We start from the raw sequence: 10,698 nt of genomic DNA, 5'->3' as shown, positions 1-10,698 counted from the left end.
GACATTCCGAACACTTTCCCTGAAAAAAGTCATTTTGACACTACTTCATTTTATAAATGTTTATTTAAAATAAAAAAAAATATTAAAAAAAGAAAAGAAATAGAACATAATGGGGGTACAAATAATGGATAGAGGGGGAAAATGTAGAGGGGGTTGGACTTGATTATGATGGAATTTTTATTACTTTCACTTGCTAGAAGAGTGTTTTGGCCTAAAAATATAAAACAAAAATGGAAGCAATAAGTGGGACAACACTTATCCAGATTACGTCTAATTCATCTTTCCTCTTGTAATGATAATGAAGAACTAGGATTTTTAACTTCAGAAAAGCCACTAAACTAGATAATAATGTATTTGTGTTTAACATGCAGTAATATTCTCCCTTATTTGTGGCTCTCAAGATTATGATTAAGTCTACATATAGGTGGTTATTTATCAAAGGTCGACTTTGTGAGGTTTTTTTCTACCTTGAATAAACTCATAACCGAATGTTTGCTTATTTCTAACAAAAAACCCGAATGTAAAAAACTCAAATGGATGCAATGGTGGGGGAAAAAGTTGAATACTTGAAGTTAACAAAAAAAACCTTGAGTACTTTAAAATGATCGACTTTTCGAGCACAAACTACCAAAAAAATCATGAAGGCTAAAAACATCTTCAAATGGTTCAAAGGACCTCTGCCATTGACTTCTACATGACCTTGACGGGTTTTAGCTGGAGTATTTTCTGATTCGGGCATTTTGAAGCTTCGGGACATAATAAATCTTGAAAAATTCCAGTTTTTTGTAATCTCGAAAAATTCAGTTTTTACTGAAACTACCCTTGAAAAACACTAATTTTTCAGGAAAAACACAACCTTTAATAAATAACCCCTTAACTCTATGCAAGTCTGTGTACAGACTTTTAATTCTTTTTATTACAGAATTTTTATACAAAGTCCCATTAAATGTGACCCTATATGTGTTTTTATTTTTTTACAATACAGCAACATTGATTACCACCAAGACCAGACTGGGTGCAAAAAGCAGCCCTGCCATTAAAGGGAAGCAGCCCACATGAAAGTGTGTGTTCACACAATTGAATTTTTTTATAACATAGCTTGAATCCAAAAAAACTCCATCTAAAACCTGCCTAGGTCATGTAAAAGTCAATTGCAGAGGTCCCTTGAACCATTTGAAGATGTTAATAGCCTTCATAATGTTCAAGTTTTTTTTCAAGGGTTTTGCCCAAAAACTCGATCAATTTGAGCGATTCAAGTTTTTTTTTTTCACCAAAAACACTATCAATTCAAGTTTTCGGGTTGTTAACCCTGAACTCGGTGATTCGAGTTTTTTCTGTTCTAGTTTTTTCTTAAATAAGAGTTATAAAAAACTCTACAATTTGACCTTTGATAAATAACCCCACGGTGTTATGTATAACTGGAGCTGAATGAACTTATACAGTTAAATAAGGCAAAATCTGGAGCAGAAGCTTTTTGACATTCTCTTAATTTCCTACACTCCATGCTTGCTGGCTTGGGTACATGGCAAATGTAGTATTTTACCTGCCCCAATGCTCTCAGGGAAAACCACAGTAATCAAAACACCTTTTATTGTCTGTCACCTGAGTGGTGCCCACTACTGAAATTCGCATTTGGGTGTTATGTTCCTTCTACACCAATGTCTGGAGTGGGCAGATAAAGGCAACTAAGTGTGTTTTGACTCCTGCATTCTTACCAGATATCAGTGAAAATGCTACATGTACCACAGTCAATTATTAAACAACATAAAAAGCATATTGAGTATATTGTACTAGGGTTGCCACCTGTTCAGTTTTGACCTGAACAGTTTGGTTTTTGTAAGGCCTGTTCGGGTCTGAACTTTCTGTTCGGTTTTCAGCCTTATGAAACCCGAACAATAATCTTGCCAATACATGAAAAGCATTTCAACATTAAGATACTCACCTAAACATGGCTTAGTTACTATCAAGTACAGTTAATTTCTTATTATTACAGATACAAAAAAAGCAAATAAATCAAATCAACTTTTCTAAATTGGCATTGTTGTATTTTAGAGCTTTGTAAGTGATGCAATAACCTTGCCCTTGTGTCCAACATCATTGTGCCCACCTCTGATGTCATCATGCCTGTTCCTACATCACTGCCCCACCTCCAATGTTATCTGCCCCGCCCCCCGTGTTCGGGTTTAGCCATCAGCAAAGGTGGCAACCCTATATTGCGCACACATAAAATGTACACTGTTATACATTGTGGCTCTCTCTGCCCTGGCTACAATGTTCTATGTGTTGACATTCATAAAGGAATTATGGAGCAGACTAGAAACCTCTGAATTTTCAGCATAACACAGAAGCTTAAAACATGTGTCCACATATGTTAGAACTAGGTAACAGTGATCAGTTACATTATTTATTGGCTTAAAGTAAAACTCATACAGCAAACACAACAAATAGTTCCTAAATAAGCAGCAGTGGCATAAAACATGAACCTTATTTGACAAGTTTATCTAAAGAAATGTTGGAGATATTACTTTCCCTCCTTGCTTTTTCTATACAGCCCCGCCCTCCTCAGCAGACAGGCAGGGAAACTTTGATACACTCTATCAGCTTGGGCTTGGGATCCCCCTACACAGGAAGGCAACAGTGGAAGCTGCTACATATGAAAAAAAAACATTTTAGCTCAGCTGAAAGCTCCATAGCCATCCTGTGTTCTTTTTTTGCCTGGCCCAGCCTGCCGATTCTAAACCAATGCAGCTTCCACCTGACGCTCCACCTCATCTATAACTTCCCACTCTGCACTCTTCGATATGAACACGCACCTTTAACTTAAGCGCTACATGCACCTTCTCTGCCAACAGGTTATTGAGCTTAAGTGTGGGCTGGGTTTTCAGCAGACCCAGCAGCCCCTTCACAATTTCAAAAGAGCAGCCCATCTGGCATTTGCCCCAACTCACAGATTGCCAGTCCAGGCCTTGTTACGACTGCTACTTCACATATCTGCCTCTTTTTTTCTGAATTTGTAGAAAAACATTACTTTTTTTGTCATTTTCCTCATGTACTTCCTTTTTCTATATAATATAGAAATATGAAATATAATGGAGACATTTTAATAAATGACACATGCCCTGGATATGTCTTTATATTTGGTAATTCATAATCTTATACTTTATGTTATCTACACACTGTTTACCTCTGTTCTCTTCAGGTTTCTGCTTGGGAGTTTCAGAAGAGAAATGAAGGTTCTTCCGGCGGTCAATCTTTGCATGTGTTTTATTATTGTAGTAGAACAGTAGCGTGGGTGTTAAACAATAAATGGTATATAACGCTGACTCCGTTTTGACTTTTCCCCCATATCTAAAGTACCTAAAGCAAACTGTATGCATGCTAATTGTTGAATCTGTATATGAAGTATGAAAAACACTCACAGACACATATATATGATATATGTATGATATAATATGATAATAATAATTCTTTCAAAATTAGCTTTAAGCCAGCCTTCCCAACAAAAAAAATCACCCTCTGCCTATGATCTTCTGTGCTTCTGTTTGTTAGTACATAACATGAATGGAGTACACATACCATATTGTTCATTATTGTATTAATGAGACTCAGGAACATAACATTACTCTAACTGGGTACATTAGCATATCGATGCCTACTTTGTACAGTCACATCATGAGGCATATTTATAGGATGTGCTGTCTTTTGCTCAATTCATAGCAGGCCCGGACTGTCAATCTGTGGGTTCTGGCAAATGCCAGAGGGGCTGCTGTAAGATGCCATAGAAAGTCACTATTAAGTGGGATGTTGGGGTCTGTTTGGGCCTCTGTGTACTAGGAATGGCAGGGCCTATTTTGAATCCCAGTCCAGTCCTGATTCACAGGGTGGTTAATAATCCCTATTGGTGATATAATAAATTTGTGATAGAACATACATTCCACACCCTACTTTGCCTATACTTTACAAAATCATGAGGTGCTTGCCTGTGGTAGAGAACTGTTCTATGACTGGTGGTTCTCACTTTTGGCACATTCCGTGTCACTAGCAGCTCCCTAACTGGAAAATACAACATAGTGAGGTGACGGCACTAAATGAATTAGGCATTAGTTGGATCCCTAATATATACCCCAGAAATGATCATTTAACACATAATAGACATCACCCCCTGTGCCTTTTGAAGCGCATTGTGTTTGTGTTGTTTGTGTGTCTCTCTCTCTCTAAGGTATGGGATCCATTATCCAGAAACCCAATATCCAGAAAGCTCTGAATTACAGGACGGCCATCTCTCATAGACAACATTATAAGCAAATCATTTTTATTTTTAAAAATGATTTCCTTTTTTCTCTGTGATGATAAAACAGTACTCAGTATTTGTTGGTATCTAAGTTGCATGAATCCATATTGGTGGCAGAACAATCCTGTTGGGTTTATTTAATGTTTAAATTGTTTTTTGCAAACTTAAAGTATGGAGATCCAAATTATGGAAAGATATCTTATACAGAAAATCTCAGGTCCAGAGAATTCTGGATAATAAATCCTTTATCTGTATATACACACACATATACCATTTCTTGCTAAAAGCCATTTAATTAAAGCCATTAATCCCTACTACCACTGATCACCAGTTATATTGTGTTAGGGTATTCTGTAACCTGACTGCCATTATAGTAAATAATCTTCCACTATTGACTGCTGATCCACTGAATATTAATTAGTATACTTCCATCCCTGATGCTCGTCTGCACACACATGGCACCACAGGGGTTATTTTAAAGAAAGAGGCAAGTGACATAGAGTAATCTGATTTAAGGGGAAATATACACTTGTTAAACGTGAATGCAATGATTAGGTCTTGTGTGGCTGATGAATATTTTTGGCCATTGTTTAAATCACAAGGAATATATGGCTAAACAATGCAAGCAGGGAAACTGAAGCTACACCATGTTTGGTCCTTGCAAGGTAGACAGGCCCGGATTTGTGGCGAGGCCACATAGGCCCGGGCCTAGGGCGGCAAAAAATAGGGGCGGCATGCCGCCCAGCCGCATTGTGTGGATGTGTGCGTCCTCATTCAATGACAGCAGCTGCGCCGGCGCTTTTTCGCCGGCGCACTTTGATGGGGACGTAGGAGGCGCTAGGACCTAGGAGCGGCCGGTAAACAAATCTGGCGCTGAAGGTAGATATTTGTATTATCAGTATACAACCCCCTATCTTCACAGGTATGGGATCTGTTATCCAGAAACCTGTTATGCAGAAATCTCCGGATTATGGGTCAGTCATCTCCTATAGGCTACTTTTAAATAAAATAATAAAATTTTTCAAAAAATATTAAACAATTCTCTGTAATGGTAAAACAGTACCTCCAAACTAACATATAATCGATCCTTATTGGAGGCAAAACAATCCTTTTTAATGCAGAAATATTTTTTAGTAGAATTAAGGTAAGGAGATCCAAATTACAGAAAGATCCCTTATCGTAAAACCCCAGGTCCCAAGCATTCTGGATAACAGGTCCCTGTATTAGTTTTGGCTTACAGATAAATAGTAGTCCATTATGCAGGAGCATTATCTCTGCACTGGTAATCTAATTACAGTACCTACCTAGCAAGGATCAAACATGGAATAGCTTTAATTTCCCTTTTTACTCTGTATAGCTCAAAATATAACAAAAACATTTGCAATGCTTTTGTACTAAGGTTGTTCCTATTGTTTATGTTATATAGGTAACTAATAGGTGCCAAATAATTGCAAAAATTTTGGGCACTTTGCCTAGTATTTTAGTATTTTGTTGTTTATTACAATTCCATCATGTTATTACCATTGTATGATGAATTAAGATGGTATAATAAACAATTATATTATCAATTTGTGAATGAGTTCTCAACTCTGTTGCTGAATGAGTGTGTAAGCAGTAACATATGGTATTATTGAATATAATGACTCTGTTAATATCAGACATGGCCTGCAAGCGGCGGCAGCGTAACTTCTTGCAAAATAAAAGCAGGAGGGACCAGGGAAAACCAAACTAAGGTTTTTGTACAATATATTTAGACATTTTCACAATGGAAAGCCTTTATATTCCTTTAAATGTTACATATTTCTCCCCAGTATATGGGAAAAAAAACTTTCTTTGCAGCAGCAGCAATCGTCCTATTTTGTGTCATAATAATTTTTAATTCTTTTGTGTGTGTAGTGGATAAGGAAAGTCAGTTGGTCACTTGGAAAGCATTTGAATTCAACACATTTTGTAACTTCCTGTGCAAAGTGAGCAGTGGAACTCTATAAATGCAGTAAAAAATTATCCAGTTCCATGGTATTATCAGTGCAAGGAATAGTCAAACCAATTTTACTTTCCTGCATTTTATGGGAAAAATTACTTACAAATGTAGGGGGATCAGACAAATCCTTCCCCTGTTTTTCTGTCTGTGACATCATTCAGCCCAGTTACAGGCTGGAGAGCCATCTGATGACGCACCCCAGTGCATTCTTGGGAGAGAGGGACTTTGGAGCCAGATGTACAGGGTCTCAACAGAGATTAACAGGGGTTCTATGCTGCATCATCCAGCCAGAACCAGTTTTTGGGAGACTGTCCAAGAGTGCAGAGAAGCTGCTGCATCTCTAGAAGTAAAGAGAGAGCCCATCCTGTTCCCTGCCAAGCTGCTTGAGACTCAGGAGGACAAAGGTGCCACTGGTGAGATTGATCCTGCTGCAGAGCTGCCTGTAATCTCCAGTGTGACTGCCTCTGAGAGCACCCTGGTGAATGAGCCACCCAAGGGAGGATACTGGCAAGGATACAAATGTGGGGCCCCAATTTGAGGACAGGTCTTGTGCATTTACCTGCTACGCGGGAGCAGCTGCTAAGTTCCAATGGGAGAGGTACTTGACAAAGGGCACTGCCCAAAACATGTTGTGTACCTCTATCCCCAATAAAGAAGTTTTGCAGTCCAGTTGCTGCCTTGGATTTGTCCCACACCTCTACATATTTCTACAGATTGACCTAATTGGGATATCATGCACAGGATACCCCGTGGGAAAATCCGAGATTTGGTGAGCTCCACTTGTACTCTTAATTGCATGCTCATTATTGCTCATAATGCCATTCACTAGGACAAAATTTTGTGTGATCCCTTAAGCATTCAAATAATTTGCCCTCCACTGATGTCAAATTTACTGGCCTATAATTGCCAGGCTGGGATCATAATCCCTTTTTAAATATAGTAATTACATCAGCTCTCCTCCAATCCATATGTATCATACCAGATGAAAGTCTGAGAAAATTAGTAATAGAGGTTGCTCTAAAACTGAACTTAGCTCTCTTAGAACCAAAGGGTGTATTTCATTTGGCCCTGGCGCTTTGTTTACAAGTTTTAGTAATGCTTTATGGCCCATATTCTGAGTCAGCCAATGACTAGATTGAACTATGAGGTGGGTCTGGGAACGCTATTGTATACACTAAAGAGAAGAACTAATTCAACATATATGCCTTTTCTATATTTGTTACAATCATACTGGTACAATTATGTAATGGAGCCATACACTCATACTCTTTTCACTATTAATATATATAAAAACTTTTTGGGCTTAGTCTTAGCCTCTGCCACAATGCGCTCTTCACTTCCAATCTTTTTTTTTTTTAAATGCCTTTCTCTTCATTCCTATTAACTTCTTTACTTGTGTATTAAGCCACATAGGATGGTGATTCTACATAAATTGAGAACAGTAATGTTTTAATATCATTTTAAATGACGATCATTGCTGTTCTGTGTTTTTAGCAGAAAACATAATGCTCCAATCTACACTCTGAAGAGCAGCCCTTAAGGAGCTACAAATTTGCTTTTCTCAAATTCATGGTTGCCCCAGTGTATATTTGTTTTTTGCACCAGACTTTAAATGGGATCACATTATGGTCACTATTGACCAGGGGTTCAAATGCTTGCACATTTGCTATACGTTCTAGAGATTACTAGATCCAGTATAGCATTTTTCTGGTTGGCTCCTCAACAACATGTGCCATAAAATTGTCATGCGACAAATTAATTGAAAGATCATTTTCATTTTGGGTTCTGTTGTCTTGAAAATTAAATTAGCCCACAGTAATACGATATAGATAATTCCCTAAATCTGGTTCAGGACAGAATTATCGTACCAGTTTCATTTGACAAAGTTGTGTTACTTTTCCTAAACTAGAAGAAATGTCAGGTAAAATAATGTACACCATAGGCTTCATGTAGTTTGTAAAGCCTGTATAAATGGGCATAGTTTAGCATATGGATTTGATTTACATTATATTTAGACTTGTTCTTTGTACAGCTTTATTTGTCCATTAGGAATCCCTTTGTTTTAGAACATAAAATATATAAACTCCGGTCAATTAAAGAGATCAAGATAACACCCAAGGATATGGTTATTCAGGTTGTCTGTGCATGTGCTAATCCAGGTATGTACACTGCATTCCTTGGGAGGCTGGGACCCAGTAGATAAGAATACTGACCATGATGCCTGAATAGATACAACAGCCATGAGCATTATTATTGCTCTTAGGGTCATGGCAATACATTTCCTCTTATACGGGCAATTAATCTACCCAAAATGCTTTCCCACCGGAGATAGTGTGAATCGCTGGTGGTAAAACATATGCATCACTTCATTTTTCCAAAGTCACCTGAAGTTTCCTCCTGAGCTAAGTGGCCATCATCTGTCGCCACACTACTCCCCACCACCAGCACAACTCTGCCAGCACACTACTCCCCCGACAATTATGCCCGGCAGCAATCCAGAAACCCCCCCCAATGTCCTGGCCCTGGGCAATATAAGGACAAACAGGACCAGGACTTCTTTGCCCCAATGAGCCAATCCAATCCTGCACAGGGCAGAATAAGTAAAAAAGTATAGACTTCATTCTCACTATTGATTTCAATGCAAACACTATCTCTTGAGATTATGTCAGGATATTTTCATTAAAGGGGAACTATCGCAAAATTTTTTATTTAATTTAAGCTTCATCATGCTGAAATAAAAAAATCTCCTCTCAGCATTTGTTTCTTTTTTATGTCATCATGCAGGAGTTGGGTGTCTGATTTTGAATTGCAGTTAAAGGAACAGTTCCGTGTAAAAATACAAACTGGATAAACAGGCTGTGCAAAATAAAAAAATTTATAACAATAGTTGAAAAATGTAATGTATAAAGACTGGAGTGAATGGATGTCTGACATAATAGAACAGAACACTACTTCCTGCTTTTCAGCTCTCTAACTCTGAGTTAGTCAATGACTTGAAGGGGGCCACATGGGACATAACTGTTCAGTGAGTTTGCAATTGATCCTGAATCTGTGCATTCAGCTCAGATTCAAAAGCAAACAGTTATGACCCATGTGCCCCCACTCAAGTCAGTGGAAACCAAGAGAGCTACAAAGTAGTAAGTAGTGTTCTGGTTATTATATTAGACATCCAGCCACTCCAGCCTTTATACATTACATTTTTGGCTAACTAACTATATTAGAAACATTTTTTATTTACCCAGTTTTTATTTTTATACTGAACAATTCATTCAAGTCTAATACAAACCTTGCGGGAGGGTAATTTTGCCTAGAAGATGTATTGGAGCTCACTCTTAGAAATCTTGTTTCCCTACTGCAGTGTTTGTGCCAACGGCAGTTATTTTTTTAGGATTTATTTGTGCTGGAGTTATTTGAGTTAGCTCTAATACAGCTACTAAGAAAGGAGCCCCCCTAAAAGATATATTGGATCTAATTGTCAGTGAAAGTCTGACACTCAACTCCTGCATGAAGACAGAATGCTGTCTCAGATGCTCAGAAAGGAACAGTGAAGATAAACTTGATTATTTCAGAAACTGTACATAACTTTTAATTGATGATATTTAGAAAGTTACTTACTTCAGTAAGTTGAAGCTTAAATGTCCATTTTTGCATTTTTCCCCTTTAACCATAATAAAGAAGTACAGTAAAATAGTTATACAGAGTTTCCTCTGAAGAAGAAGAAAAAGCTTTCATAATTTATTTTAAAAATGGCTTGGTCTAAATACATGGATGAGCAGCACTGTTTACAGATAAAATAGATAGCAGGGAAAGAAAATGTTCCTGCTGCTTTTCCACACCCTGGAGCTGCATTTCATACCTGGGTGTGACCACTCATTGGAAACAGAGTGGGAGAGGTGAGACTGCATGGGGAACAAGTTTCAACAACAAAACGCTCCCCTGTGCAGCTGGAAAATGACTTACTGTACGTAGAGAAAACAACTCGCCTTTGGAAGAAACTGTTCCGAAACCAAGAGAAAAAAAAGCGGCAGTCTTTTTTTCAGGATAAATCAAGCAACTCACTCACTAAAATAAGCTCTTAGCAAGTTCCGAAAAGAAAATATATGAATATTAATCATCTGGAGTCCAGAAACCTGTAATGCAGGATAAAACTCTGATGGGCCTGGAGCTGCATGCTACTTGTTAGCCTTTGACTTAACTGTTAGTATGATGTAGAGAGTGATATACTGAAATAATCTGCAATTGGTTTTAATTTTTTATTATTTATGGTATTAGCATTATTTTGATTTTTATTCAGCAGCTCTCCAGTTCGTAATTCCATCAATCTGATTGAAGGTCCAAATTACTCCAGCAACCATGCCTTTATTTGATTAAGAGACTGGAATATGAATAGGAGAGGCCCAGACAGAAAGATGAGTAATTAAAATGT

The sequence above is a fragment of the Xenopus laevis genome, chromosome 5L (assembly GCF_017654675.1).
Source record: "Xenopus laevis strain J_2021 chromosome 5L, Xenopus_laevis_v10.1, whole genome shotgun sequence".
Taxonomy (NCBI): Eukaryota; Metazoa; Chordata; class Amphibia; order Anura; family Pipidae; genus Xenopus; species Xenopus laevis.
This window is presented reverse-complemented; position numbering follows the sequence as displayed.